This window comes from Odocoileus virginianus, chromosome 18, assembly GCF_023699985.2.
Source record: "Odocoileus virginianus isolate 20LAN1187 ecotype Illinois chromosome 18, Ovbor_1.2, whole genome shotgun sequence".
NCBI classification, from domain to species: Eukaryota; Metazoa; Chordata; class Mammalia; order Artiodactyla; family Cervidae; genus Odocoileus; species Odocoileus virginianus.
The window spans coordinates 41,777,496-41,793,218 of NC_069691.1; the positions used below are offsets into that span (position 1 = coordinate 41,777,496).

The 15,723-nt window shown below is 37.6% G+C and overlaps 1 pseudogene; it reads left to right on the top strand.

Moving 5' to 3' along the window:
* Window positions 1-10,833: 10,833 nt before the first annotated feature.
* Window positions 10,834-11,523, top strand: LOC110139020 (ras-related protein Rab-22A pseudogene; annotated as a pseudogene).
* Window positions 11,524-15,723: the final 4,200 nt, after the last annotated feature.

Consider the following 15,723-nt stretch of genomic DNA (forward strand, 5'->3'; position numbering starts at 1 on the left):
GATTACTAATTTGTAAATCATGTGTACTTTATGCTAAACAAGTCTTCAGTAACTGCTTTCTAAAAATGTAATCTAAAATTGCTCTTGATTTGACAGCTGCCATTCTAATCAGTCAAAATATTGAAACGCCAGCCTCTCAGTTATAAGAAAACAAGAAAATTCAGGTTAATCAACATATTTATTGAACAAAAAAGGACACGTAAGTGGAAGTTCCATGTCAAAATATTTCATTTTTAGTAAGGACTTTTCTGGCATGCCTTTGGTAGTACTAAAAATGTTACCAATTATTCTTGTCACTTAAATAATCATATTTTATCATAAGTGTTCACACGCTGCATGACTGTCTGAAGCAATTTCAATTGATAAAGGTTTCTATTTTCACTTTCTTTCCCACTTCCCTAAAGATATTTAACTGTCTACTTCTAGTAGGTTTCCAAGGGTAGTGTTTCCATCTGTAGAAACTGAGTTCTGACTTTCATCCTTTCCACCATATGCATATTATATACAAACTGGTTGAAAGCTGTTGCATGTCATCATTCTCACAGATATTAAAATGTTACTAAGTTATACTTCTTTTTTTGTTGTTTGTAAATACAATAAATGTGGCACATCAGATGTCTAGATGCCTGCAAGAAATTATTTTCTGAAAAGAATTCAGTTGGCTTTAACTCACTTTAGGAACTGAATTGAAAACAAGTAAATGGGAGGAGATTAGGAATAAAGTGGCAAAAGAAATGAAAGACAGTTAGTGAGACAGTATGTAATACTTTACTCCATTTAATTAAACTGTTATTTATTGATTTCCTATTACTTACTGTGCTTGGCAACATAGACAATCCGAAGATCAACTGGATGTAACTGTTGTGTTGTCAGAACTCAACTTACTGAGAGAGATAAGAAAAGTATATAAAACAAGGTCAACTCTGAAAAGTGGTGTAACTGAGCCTCAAAGAGTAAGGTAAAAAAAAAAAAAAAAAGGTAAGAGATTGCCTGTGATTGAATAATTTGGGAATAATTTACTAAGGATAGGTTATGAAAGATGGATGAAAATTTTAAAGATAGGGAAGGCAAATGAAATAGAAGGAAAATTATGAGCAAACTATGTAGACAAGAAATGTTTAATTTTATTAAAGAAATCTAAGAAAGTTCATTATAGCTATTGGTTACTCCAAATACATTTCTTTCTACTAAACAGTGCACTGTTGCTGCTGCTGCTGCTGCTGCTAAATTACGTCAGTCGTGTGCGACTCTGTGCGACCCCATGGACTGCAGCCCACCATGGGATTTCCCAGGCGAGAGTACTGGAGTGGCGTGCCATTGCCTTCTCCAAACAGCGCACTAAAGATACTCAAAGCCATGCATATGTAGGAGCTGAATGAGTTTGCTTTGAGAATTATAATCATACTGCTGTTAAGCTATTTACTCATTTACACAACAAATGTATTGAGTTTAGGGGCCTGCTCAGTAGTCTCCAAACAAAGTGTACTAAAAAGCTGAATAAAATTGAATTTAATGGGTTCCCTATAGGGAAAACATGAGAAGGCAATAACATATAGAGCTGATAATAGATAAATATACTGACTGCTAGTTTTTTAGAAAACTGAATATTTGATATTGTACCCCCAATTCTGAGATAATACGATACAGCCTGCTACAATTTTCTAAGTCCTAGAAAAAGAAACAAATATTCTGCGTCAAATATACAGGACAGTTCATCACTCACAGTAATAATACGAGTGAGAATACCCAGCTTGCACTAATTCCCTTAGCCATTATTGCCCTAGAGAGACACCAGTCAAGTACACATGATAGGTTGTGTTGGAGGAGAGGAAACCTGAGCTTAGGGAACATGAATCTTTTACAATGTGTACTATGCATAGCTACCCTTTGTTTCAAAGATAAAATACTATCTTGGTCTATCAGGGCTGGTGTTATACAAACACCATTAAAAACAATCCAAAACAGACAGCCAGTGTGTCTGCTTATAAGATATGCAGGAAAGTGAGGAACCAATGGAGAACTGTCTTCCAACAGAATTGGAATAAAGGAAAGGAAACTACTCTTTCTGATTAGACACCAGAAGGGATTAATGTATCATAGATATGTTAACTTTTGAGCTGGCTCTTGATATTTAAGTAGCTAGAGAATAAGAGATAAGGATATTATAGGTGAAGAGATTAAAGCCAAAAGCATGGTGATGGAAATATCAACAGTATCTTTGGTGAAGGATGATATTATTGAAACCTTCCCTGGTGGCTCAGACGGTAAAGCATCTGCCTACAATGTGGGAGACCTGGGTTCAATCCCTGGGTTGGGAAGATCTGGAGAAGGAAATGGCAACCCACTCCAGCATTCTTAATGTTGAGGGAGGAGCAGATGCAGAGGGAAATTCAAGGGATATTAACTTGAACAAAATATGAGTTAAGGCCAGGTTATGAAGATAACTGAATATTCTGCTAAATAATTTGTTCTTTCTAAAGAAGCAGTAGAGACCCATCAAAGATCTTTAAGTTGGGCAAGAATTAAATAATGACAAATGACTTAGAGGGGAAATATTGGTAGTCTTTTGAAGGAAGACAAGAGATAATTGAGACTAGAGTAGGAAAATAAAGAGTAGGAAGGGAACTGGGATAAGAGATAAAGGTCTGTATGTAAATTAAGAAGGTTGAAGATATATGTGAAATCTTAATTGGCAGGACTTTTTGATTATTTGGATTAAGGGCATGAGGGTAAAACTGGAGATGCTATTAAGGATCTTAGCTCTGTAAGGAAGAAAATGATAATACTGTCAACCAAAAGAGGTAGAAACAACCAACCAATCAATCAACCAACAACAAAACACACAATAGAAATCTATATTAAAGGGGAAATTTAAGGTCTATTTATAGATACATTTATTGTCCCATGCCTGGAAAACATCTAGCTATAGAGATCAACTACATAGTTTCCATTTTAATTTTATCTGGGGCTACGGGAGAAATGAAGGCTGTATTTGCAGACAAACATTCTAAATAGTTGCACAGAAGATCATTGGAGAAAGGACTCCCACTACTCTCTGCTGTCACCGTCTTACATTCTTAACAATATCTCAACAAGGATCTCTGCTTTTTCCATTTAGTATTAGCCCCCAAAATTGTAGAGCCAGTCCTTATGACAAATTTTAATTTTGAAGGCATTACTAATTAGTAATATTTAAAGTTACTGTAATAAACATACAAAATAAAAATGTAAGCTGAAAAAACATATTGTTCTTTTCAAGATACAAATTCATCCTGTTACCCTCAACTTCTGTAGTACAGGAACTCTTCACAGCTTCCATTGCTGCTAGGCAAAAGAAACAAGCAAGCAAACAAACCAAAATAACTATTCTGTCCTACTTAGCTCTTCATGGTGTAGCTACTAACTCTCCAGTCTCATTTTATATGACCTGCTCTCTCGGACACTCCAGATTTTATTTGATGCCTTAGCTAATCCTCCTTACTAATCTTTTCTTCTATATCAACTTTGTTATTATCTCTGTTGGGAATACTCTCTTTAGTAGCCCCTATTTACACCCACACATAAATCCATTCATATTTTTTAGATCATATTTTCAACATGAAGGTGTCCAATCCCTACATCTTTTCTCATCAGAGATAGATCAGGAGCTCAATGTAACCCTAGAACTAGAAATCATTCTAATACAGTATTTCTGAAAACATTCAATTTATATGTTTATTTTAAATTTATGTTTAATGACTTTTTTCTGTGGTGTCTAAACTTCATAACGATAGTCTCTGCTTGTGGTCACAAAGTTGCATAGTATCACAAAACATAAAATCTAGGGCATGCTTATTTCTTTTTTCAACTCATGTCTCCCACATTGGCAGGCAAATTTTTTACCAGTGAGCCTCTTGGGAATCCCACATTATGTATAATCATGCCATTAAATATTTTTAATAAAATAATGCATTTTACAGTAACAAATGGAAAAAAGTAATATACTAGTAATAGACATGGATTTGATCCCTGGGTCAGGAAGATCCCCTGGAGAAGGAAATGGCAACCTACTTCAGCATTATTGCCTCAAAAATCACATGGACAGAGGAGCTTGGTGGGCTACAGTCCATGGGGTTGCAAAGACTCAGACAGGACTGAGTGACTAAATAACTACCATTATATTGGTCAATTTTTTGAAAGAAAAAGTTAGACTAACTTATATATACATATTATACTGGTTTGCAAAAATAATGAATAACTATTTCCATTTGTATTATAAAGTTAATACAAAATAATGAATAACTTAAATATTATTCAAAATAATATAGTTATGTTCCACAAATTATCAATAACTGTCCAAACTGATTTTCACATTGTAAGTGCCACAGATAATACTGCTTGACTTTTAAATTTTTCTTGGCTCATAGATGGTCAATAAAGATATTCTGTCAATTTTAATTATGGAAGTTTTTAAATAAAAACAAACAACAGTGATAATAATTGAGGTGTTAAGAAGTGGTCATATTTTCTAAAAATCTTGAAGAGAAAACTGACAACATTTTGTGATGAAGTAAATTTTAGATACAGGGGAAGGGCAGGGATTGAGGATTATTTCATGATTTTTGGAATGAGCACCAAGAAGTTATCATCATCTTCCAGGAGGCTTTAGGTAGAGTCAGTCAGGTGAGTGAGGGAATTACAAGTTCGCTGTTATGCGGCCATGTTTGAGATTTTTATTCATCAGCCAGATAGAAATCTGTCCAAAGGAACATACTATCTGAATTGAGGAGGGTGGCTTGGACTAGAGACAGGATTTATCATTAGGATACAGCCATAAAATAGGAGGAGATCAAGTGAGTAAATTTGGATAAAGAGGGCCAAGGAGCAAATCCCAAATAACCAAGAGTGAAACTGAAAGTGCCAGTCACTCAGTTGTGTCTGATTCTTTGCAACCCCATGGACTGTAGCCCACCACACTTCTCTGTCCATGAGATTTTCCAGGCAAGAATACTGGAGTGGGTCACCATTTCTTTCTCCAGGGGATCTTCCCCACCCAGGCACTGAACCTGTGTCTCCTGAATTGGCAGGCGGATTCTTTACCGCTGCGCCATCTGGGAAGCCTGAGCAATAGTGAGAGGTTAGCAAAAGGAGGGCATGGATAGGGCATGAGATATGCCAAGTAATGAAGAGTACCCAGTGACCTGCAAGTCACTCTAAATACTGTGTGCAAGAAGCAAGGGTCAATTCTGTTAGCAGGTCATATAAGATGGATACAGATAATTAACCATTGTAATTAGTATTATGAACTCAATAATAATAGCCTGAATGGTGTGAATATATAAAAGAACAGGAGGATAAGATGGTACTATAAATACGGGCACTACAAACAGAAACAAATGTATTCAGGGGAGTAGAGAAATGAGGACATTTTTGATGGGAATCACTGAGGGCCTGATAGAATCGGTCCCTATGGATTTAAGCAGATAGGAAAGCTGAAGGCTATAAAGATATGGGGCAGATAAAGTGGGAAGGGCAGTTTTCTGAAGCTGGGACACACAGAGTGGTTTTAAAACCACCTAGCTTTAAAAACCATTCCTAGTTTTAAAGGACTCTCCATACTGTCTTCCATAGGGGTCCTATCAACTTACATTCTCACCAACAGTGCAAAGGTGTTACCCTTCCTCCACATCCCCTCCAGCACTTATTGTTTGTAGTTTTTTTAATGCTGGCCATTCTGACTGCTGTGAGGTAATGGCCTTATTGTAGTTTTGACTTGCATTTCTCTAATAATGAGCAGGTCAGTTTTCATTCCAATCCCAAAGAAAGACAATGCAAAAGAATGCTCAAACCACTGCACAATTGCACTCATCTCACAGACTAGTAAAGTAAGGCTCAAAATTCTCAAAACCAGGCTTCAGTAGTACATGAACCATGAACTTCCAGATGTTCAAGATGGACTTAGAAAAGGCACAGGAATCAGAGATCAAATTGCCAACATCCACTGGATCATCAAAAAAGCAAAGAGGGTTCCAGAAAAGCATCTGTTTCTGCTTTATTGACTATGCCAAAGCCTTTGACTGTGTGGATCACAACAAACTGTGGGAAATTCTTCAAGAGATGGGAATACCAGACCACCTGACCTACCTCCTGAGAAATCTGTATGCAGGTCATGAAGCAACAGCTAGAACTGGACATGGAGCAACGAACTGGTTCCAATTAGGCAAAGGAGCACATCAAGGCTGTATATTGTCACCCTGCTTATTTAGCTTATATACAGAGTACATCATGAGAAATTCCAGACTGGATGAAGCACAAGCCAGAATCAAAATTTCTGAGAGAAATATCAATAGCCTCAGATATGCAGATGACACCACCCTTATGGCAGAAAGTGACAAACAACTAAAAAGCCTCTTGATGAAAGTGAAAGAGGAGAATGAAAAAGTTGGCGTAAAACTCAACATTCAGAAAACTAAGATCGTGGCATCTGATTCCATCACTTCATGGCAAATACATGGAGAAACAGTGGAAACAGTGACAGACTTTACTTTTGGAGTTCCAAAATCACTGCAGATGGTGACTGTAGCCATGAAATCAAAAGACTCTTGCTTCTTGGAAGAAAAGCTATGACTAACCTAGACAGCATATTAAAAAGCAGAGACATAACTTTGCCAACAAAGGTCCATCTAGTCAAAGCTAGTTTTTTCTATAGTCATGTATGGATTTGAGAGTTGGACTATAAAGAAAACTGAGCACTAAAGACTTCATGCTTTTGAACTGTGGTGTTGGAGAAGACTCTTGCAAGTCCTTTGGACTGCAAGGAGATCCAACCAGTCCATCCTAAAGGAAATCAGTCCTGAATATTCATTGGAAGGATTGATGTTGAAGCTCCAATAATTTGGCCACCTGATTTAAAGAACTGACTCATTGGAAAAGACCCTGCTGCTGGGGAAGACTGAAGGCAGGAGAAGGGGACAATAGAGGGTGAAATGGTTGGGTGGCATCACTGACTCAGTGGGTATGAGTATGAGTAACTCTGCAAGTTGGTGATGGACAGGGAGGCCTGGCATGCTGCAGTCCATGGGGTCTCAAAGAGTCAGACACGACTGAGTGATTGGACTGAACTGAATAATGAGCAATGTTGACCATCTTTTCATGTGTTTATTAGCCATCTCTGCGTCTTCTTTATGGAAAGAATTCTGTTTAGGTCTTCCACTCATGTTTTTGATTGGGCTGTTTATTTTTTTGATGTTGAGCTGTATGAGCTGCTTATATATTCTGGAGATTAATCCTGTCAGTTGTGTCATTTGCAATTAGCTTCTCCCATTCTGATGGTTGTGTTTTGCTTATTGTTTCCTTTGATGTGCAGAAGAACATTTGTTTAAGCCCCATTTATTTTTGTTTTTATTTCCATTGCTCTAGAAGGTGGGTCAAAGAGGATCTTGTTGTGATTTATGTAAAGAATATACTCCCTATGTTTTCTTTTAAGAGCCTGATAGTTTCTGGCCTTACATTTAGGCCATCCTTTAGCCCATTTTGAGCTTATTTTTGTGTATGGTATTAGGAAATGTTCTAGGGGAGGAGCCACCTTACTCAGAGTATGGATTTTCTGAATCAAACACCACCAAATCTATAATTTGAAGTAAAAGAATGTGCAATCATATTAAACAAGGCAATGATTCAGTTAGATAAAGAGTGTTAATTTCTTAAACATTCTGAACTCAGTCTCCTTCTTTTCTACTCTGAGGATTTTTCTTATCTTACTACAAAAAGAGTCCAAAGTAACAGGTAAGTAAGATGGAAAGGATATTAGAAATAGCTATAAGGAGACTGCTTATGTTTTTGGGTTCATTCTTTTGGATTTCTTATAACTTTAATGAACTCAAATATTTCAAGTTCTCTCTCCAGAAAATTGAAGTATTTTGTTAAGTGTAGTATTAGAAAATTTTATGGAAATGGAATAAAATCTATGATTGTGTTTGTTCATTTGGCAACTTGTTTATTTGGTAATAGTAATCTTGGCCAATTGTTTTGTTAATTTGGTTTGCTTTCTTTTGGCAGGGAGACTTGCAATGCTAGTAAACTATTATTTGAAAGACTGACACTAAGTTTTGTTCTATGGCCATTAGAGACTTGGAGACATAATTGTTTTAAATAGCCATACTATTTCAAATTGAGACTACCACTGAAGAAATGGCATAGAGTTCCTTTAGAGCCCACTGGAAAAATCAGTTTAAAAATTTTCTCTCATAGTATAGGCCTTGAAAATATTTAGTTCAGCTTCCAATAAAAAGAAAAAAAAAACCTATATATATATATACATATATATATGTGTGTATATATATATATATATATTTCCTATAAATAACACAGATTTTTATTTTTGGTGGGTTTCTTTCAATTACAGTCATATAACAAATAAATGTTAAATATTTAAGTTATTCTAAATACATTTTCCTATGTGTTTTATCTCTAGAATGTTTAAACAAAAAAATGACTCGGGCAACTGAGGTGCTCTGAGGAGGAAGACATACCAGGAGGGCTGTTCAGGTCTGGGAACTTGCATAGCATACTGCATATGAACATGGGAAGTAGATATTAGTATATCTACTAAAAATAGGAAATACAGAAAAGTAGCTACTGAATTCCTCTCCTGTGGTCCCATATTGAGCAGGACTTTTGTCACTGTTAGCCACTAGACTTTTTCTTCCCAAGAAAATCTAATGTACTGCAGATGAAGAAAACAATAGATTACAGTCTGACAGTGGTTAAGTATATTCTAATTTTCTTCCTTTTTATAGCAACTGATAGTTTCAGGATTCCATAAGAACGTTTCAGAAAAGAAATTTTAAATGCAGTGGCAATATTATATGATATGTGACAAAATAGAATATGTGGTTGAGTATATTAGATGTTCACATGGCATTATGTGAAAAATAGACTATGAGAGGAGAAAGTCAGCAAACATGTAGAACAATCAACATTAATGAACAAATATCTCATAAATAGTAAGTTAGTATTTCTGATACTTCTATGTTACTGACATAACATTACAGCCAATGGACTGATTAGCCATACTTTTCTCTTAGATGCAAAAATATTCACAATTCATTTTTATTGTATATGCAGTTGTTGTTTTCAATGTTACAGAATTAGGAGTAGGTAATAAGCAACATTCTTTATGGAGAGAGCTGGACTTTTGATAAGATACCTAGCCAATTACCTCTCTTCACCCATCCATGTCCAATGCTTTAAAAATAATACAAAAGAAAAAAAAATAAAATAATACAAAAGAATATAGACTACTGGACAATAGAAAAACTGTTTTTATAATGACAGGTTCAGTTGGCTTTCCTGTCCATTACCTACTTCTGGCGCTTACTCAAACTCATGCCCATAGAGTCGGTGATGCCATCCAACCATCTCATCCTCTGTTGTCCCCTTCTCCTCCTGCCTTCAATCTTTCCCAGCTTCAGGGTCTTTTCCAATGAGTCAGTTCTTCACATCATGTAGCCAAAGTATTGCAGTTTCAGCTTCAGTAACAGTCTTTCCAATGAATATTCAGGATTGATTTCCTTTAGGACTGACTGGTTGGATCGCCTTGTAGTCCAAAGGACTCTCAAGAGTCTTCTCCATTATCAAACCAGGTTTGAAAAAACATCTCAGTGAGGGGAAGAAAGAGGCCTCTGTGAGTACAGCCTTGGGCCCTGTCTCCTCAATTTCCTACAGTTGCTCTGGTTTATCTGTTTTAAGTTATGAGGTTCTGGATTATGTTTCACTAGAATAAAGGATTCCTCTTGGGCAAAGGAAAAGCCCCAGAAAGATGGTAGGAGGGGCAAATTCACATTTAGAATCAAGCCCCATTCCCTCCAGAGATGCTCAGAGGTCAAACACACCTTGTGCACACCAGGACCCAGGGACCCCACAGAGACCAAGACAAACTTTGTCTGAGAACCTCCTGTGGCGGTATGGGGCAGCAGGTGACTGCCATAGGGACAGGGGCTCTGGGTGCAGCAGACGTGGGTATGGCATAAGCCCTCTTGGAGGAGGTCGCCATTAAACCCACCAAAGAGCTTCCAGAACTTACACAGGACTGGGAAATAGACTCTTGGAGGGCACAAACAGGCACATCAGGACCCAGGGAGAAAAAAAGTGACCCTACAAGACACTGAGCCAGACTTGCTGGGGAGTGTCAAGGAGTCTCCGGCAGAGGTGTGGGTTGGTGGTAAGCCTGCCGCTGGGTTGGGGGTAGTGGGTGCAGCGGTGTGTCCATGGTATCTTTTGAAGGAGGATGCTATTATCTTCATTACCTACACCGTAGTTTGGCCCCAGGTAAAAGGTCAGTTTTCATTCCAATCCCAAAGAAAGGCAATGCCAAAGAATGCTCAAACTACCACACAATTACACTCATCTCACATGCTAGTAAAGTAATGCTCAAAATTCTCCAAGCCAGGCTTCAGCAATATATGAACCATGAACTTCCAGATGTTCAAGCTGGTTTTAGGAAAGGCAGGGGAGCCAGAGATCAAATTGCCAGCATCTGCTGGATTATCGAAAAAGAGAGTTCCAGAAAAACATCTATTTCTGCTTCATTGACTATGCCAAAACCTTCGACTGTGTGGGTCACAATAAACTGTGGAAAATTCTGAAAGAGATGGGAATACCAGACCACCTGACAAAATGGACTAAATGTCTCTTAAGAATTCCTTTCACTCTGCAGCTGACCAGCCGCTGTCCGAAGATGGCGGCAGCAGTGGCGCCCGGGAACCTGAGGCACGGTCCAGTCTGCTGAGACGGGCTCCACGCCGCTGGCAACGGCTGGCCGGGCCAAGGGCCAGCAAACGGGGGGCAGCGGCCTCTGCACAACCCGCAGCTGGGGTTAGGCCTTGCGGTGGTGGCCCCGGGGAATGCTCGTGCTGGGCCCAGCCTCTCTCTCAATTTAGGATGGCAGCGGGCCCCCGCCCCTGGCTCCCAGGCCATGGCGCTGAGGTAGCTCCAAGTGTGTCTGCTGGAGGATACAGGTGTAGGTAAGTCAAGTATTGTGTGGCGGTTCGTGGAATACAGTTTTGATCCAAACATCAACCCAACAATAGGACCATCTTTTATGACCAAGACTGTCCAGTACCAAAATGAGCTACATAAATCCTTCATCTGGGATGAACAGAATGATTTCCTGCCTTAGCGCCAATGTACTACCAAGGCTCGGCTGCAGCTATATTATTTACGACATCAGGAAACATTTTCAACATTAAAGAACTGGGTAGAAGAGCTTTGGCAGCACGGCCCACCCAACATTGTAGTTGTCATTGCAGGAAATAAGTGTGATCTTATCAATGTAATAGAGGTCATGGAGAGAGATGCCAAGGACTAGCCGACTACATCCATGCAGTCCTTGTATGGACTAGCACGATGAACAAGATAAATATAAACGAACCCTTTATGTAAATTAGTCAAAGAACTCCGTTCCGTGATGCCAGCCCGCCTTCTGGCGGAAAGGGCTTCAAACTCTGCGGAGAGCCTTTGGAGCCTAAGCGGAGCTGCTGCTGACTGGGCCTTGGCCCAGGGGCTCCCGCACGAAGTGGGTGGTCCTGACAGGTCGCGGGAGCGCTGGGCCCCGCCGCAAGGGGTCGCCTGCCAGCAGTCTTGGCTCTTTTCTGGGCATAGAGGGATTCACAGGAATTGACGGGTTCCATCTCCTCTTTAGAGACTGCAGCAGTAATACGTCAGTCTGTGGACTTCCCTCCTGTCAAGGATCTCTGTGTACACAGGGACCGCATCCTTGGCTCCTGATGTTGCTGAGAAGGAATGTACAGTTTTGTGGATGGTAGGATGAGATCACTGAGGAGCTTTGTAGTCATGATTCTGTGTCACATTTATTAAGGAAAAGTTAGCGCTTTCATGGTCTTGAGAAAAAGAAAAAAAAAGTCCTTGTGGATACATTCCTTCCCTTGGTTGCCCATTGCCCATTGCCGCTGTTAGAGGGAGTGATAGCATTTAGAATGCAAGCAGTTACCGCCCTGGAGGGATGGCAGTCAGGATTGTCTGAAGGTGACGTGGGTTGCTTCTGAGGCTGATGGAGAAGCACCCACCCACACCGTCTCTGACACCATCTCTCCGTTGGGCGCAGCAGCCCAGGACCCTGTCGCATGGGTATCCCCAGGCACATCACTGGCACCCTTTAAAGTAAGCTCTGATGATCAAGGTGGTGGTGGCAGAGAGGCTGCCTGGAACATGTTGAATTGCAGATTCAGTTTAAACTGATTAGCCCTGTTTTCCAAAGAGAAAATAAGAAGCCCAGAAAGTGGGGTAAATGCTGTCCATTTTTTATTTGACTGAGCTATCTTGGTGGGGGAGACAGCTATCTGCCGCTTAGCACATGTAAAGTTGTAGTCATATATTTATGCGACCACTGCTTACAGATTATGTAAAACATTAATAAATTAATAAATTCTATTCTATTAATATCACAGCCAATGCTTTCATATATCTGACAGGATAAAATAACCAGCTGTATGAAAAAGTAGTACATAATATATCTTTAACAATATATTTTGCCTCACTTAAAAGATTACAGTAACTAAAAGGTAGAGAATATTTTTAACAATATATTTTGGTATTAAAAGGGGAACATTATTTTTCTTAACTGCCATAATTACTAATCTACTTTTAAATGAGATGGCCATACATTCAAATGCATGGCACAAAATTCTTATAAAAGAAAACAAGGTAATACTGGTGAATGTATTTTCTTTATGACCTGGGGTCATGCTAATACAAAAGGAAAAAAAATATGCCATAATGAAATATTTGATTTAATGAAAAAATAACTACCACATACAGAAATCTTTGGTTTTTTGTGTTCCACATATGAGTGAGATCAAATAGTATTTGTCTTTCTGTAACTTATTTCATTTGTCATAATGCCCTCAAGGTCTATCTATCTTGTCCAAATGACAAGATTTCCTTCTTTATCATGCCTGAATAATCCATTTGTACACCAATTCTACCTCTTGTTTCTACACTTATCCTTGGTAAATACTTAGGTTGTTTCTATATCTTGACTGTTGTGAATAACAATACAATGAGAATGGGAGTGCATATATCTTTCTAAGATAGTGATTTAATTTCCTTTAGATATATGGCCTGAAGTGGGATTTTTGGATTACATGCTAAATCTATTTTTAATTTTTTTTTTGAGGACACTCCATACTATTTTCCATAAAGGTGGTAGCTTTTCGAGTGCTATCAGTCATTCACTTGTCTTTTTCAGAAAAAAAAAATGTTCAGTTCCTCTGTCCATTTTTTAAATAGATTTTTTTTTCTTCCATTGTGTTGGATTTTTTAAAAATATATATTTGGATATATATTTGCAAATATATATTTGCATTAGATATATCATTTGAAAATGTCTTATCCCTTTCTTAGGTTACCTTTTCATTTTGTTGATTGTTTCTGTGGTTGTAGAGAAGATATTTAGTTTCATGTAGTCTTATTTATTGGGCTTCCCTGGTGGCTCAGAGGGTAAAGCATCTGCCTGCAATGTGGGAGACCTGGGTTCAACCCCTGGGTTGGGAAGATCCCCTGGAGGAGGAAATGGCAATCTACTCCAGTATCCTTGCCTGGAAAAGTCTCATTTATTAATATTTGCTCTTGCTGTTGTGCTTGTGGTATCATACCCAGGAAAATCAGTGTTAAGAACTAATTTCAAGGAGTTTTTCCCTATGTTTTCTTCTAAGAGTTTTATGGTTTCAGGTCTTGTAAGTCTTTGATTCACTAGGAAAAACTTCTTTGATTTTTATACCAGTCTTATCAGAAATACATTATTAATCTCCTTTTATATCTGAGGAAATGGAGCCTCAGAAAATTTAAGTGACTAATTCAATGGTAAGTGGCAGGATGTGAAGTCCGGATAGCATTCAGTCCCATCATCTTAGCTGTACTGCACTGAGCAATAGAGTGAGAAGAGAAGCCAAACCACAAAGTACAAAGATGAAAAAAAGAAAACTGATCAGAATATGTTTCTAATTTTCATTCCTACACATTTACAAAAACAAAGTGAAATCATATTTCCAAAATTTAAAAAAAAGCAGCTTTGCTGTTTTGCCATTTTAAGTATTTGTTGAAATATAGAAAATTCTACAGTTTCAGTTTAAGCTAATATGATATTCAGTGAGTAATTTTAGAGGCACTAAGATAGTATTCTACTAAGCGTGGGAAATTTCCAAGGTGCTCAGTTGTTTCTATGAATCATATGGATCCAAGATGTGAAAGAATGTGAGAACAGTGAGTAAGAAGACAGATAAAACCCCAAATGATGGCCTGAATGTGTTTCTGCAATCCTGAACCGGCTGTGTTTCACAAGCTGTATTTCCTCTGTCTCTGCTTTCCTTTCTTTCCTATATTAATGCTGCTCCTTAAACTTATTTTGATATATGTACATGTTTGAGGGTTCTATGGAAATTTCTATTATACTACTATTTATAGTTTTATTTGAAAATTATCTGTTTATTCATTGGTTTCAGCAGAATGAAATGGCCATGTTTCTCATTTTATAGCTATTGCCTTTTAATGTTTAGCAAATCTAATATATTCACTTTATATTATGTTCTTCAATTTTGCAGTTCAAATGCGTGGCCTTCTGTTACTTCCTTGAGAGTAAAAACTCTCAAGACATTTAATATCTATGATTTAGACAGTGTCGTCATTATTATAGTGACATAGTAGGAACCAACGAAAATATCAGAATACTTACAAAGCAGTTTTATGTACTTAATTGTACTGAAAGGAGATCATGTGGAAATAGCCTAAAATATTAAATCAGTCTCCAGTTTGGCAAGGTTAATATTTTCTGCCCCATGTCTTGTAGAATGAAACAAGTCATTTATCATATATGATGGCTCTAGAAATACTTCAGAACCATGAAAAACTCTTGTATAGTGAATTTATATCTATAAAGGAAAAATGGAAACAAATCTATACCTGAAATTAATAGTCTATTATAATAATGAATGACCATTTGGGGAACTAGACTGAAAGTTTCAAAGATATATATATATATATATATAAGATTTAAAAAGGTGGAAACACAGTATTAATAGTAAAACCAGGTTGCTGAGTAAAAGCACTGAAAATATAAGGTCATTTTAACCTTTCACTCTTAGTGTCTTACCAAGAAGCAGGACTGGTGTTTTCACCCAGAAGGCATCATTGAACCCTATTTAAACAGGGCCCCCTCTACTCTGTTCTCATATAATATATATTCCTTAAACTCCTCTGAATTTACTAGAACAATACTTATTCTATCTCTTTCCTTAGATTATACAGAATCAGTACTTTTTTCTTTTCCCAACAGAGCAGTTGCATCTTATGAGCCAAATGTTTGAACCTCATAGAAGCTGTGCTAACCAAGATTTAAAGGATGAGTTCCACTTCAATAGAAATGTGTTTGTGAATGTGTTTTTATAAGAAGAGCTATTATATGAATTTGCATATGGTCTGTAATAAGTCTAGCGTATGGTCAAACTATCAGTATAGAGCATACTGGTTAACTGTCAAAGAGTTCTATATATGTTTAATCAAATTGACATGATTGTACCATGATTAATACAAATACATATGAGAGGTGCTTTACCCAATTAATGCATTTATTCATTCATTCCTTATCCTACTTAAATATTCAAGAAGGTAATCTTGCTTTGTTAGACACTAGGGATATGATGATAGCATATTAAAAAGCAGAGACATTAC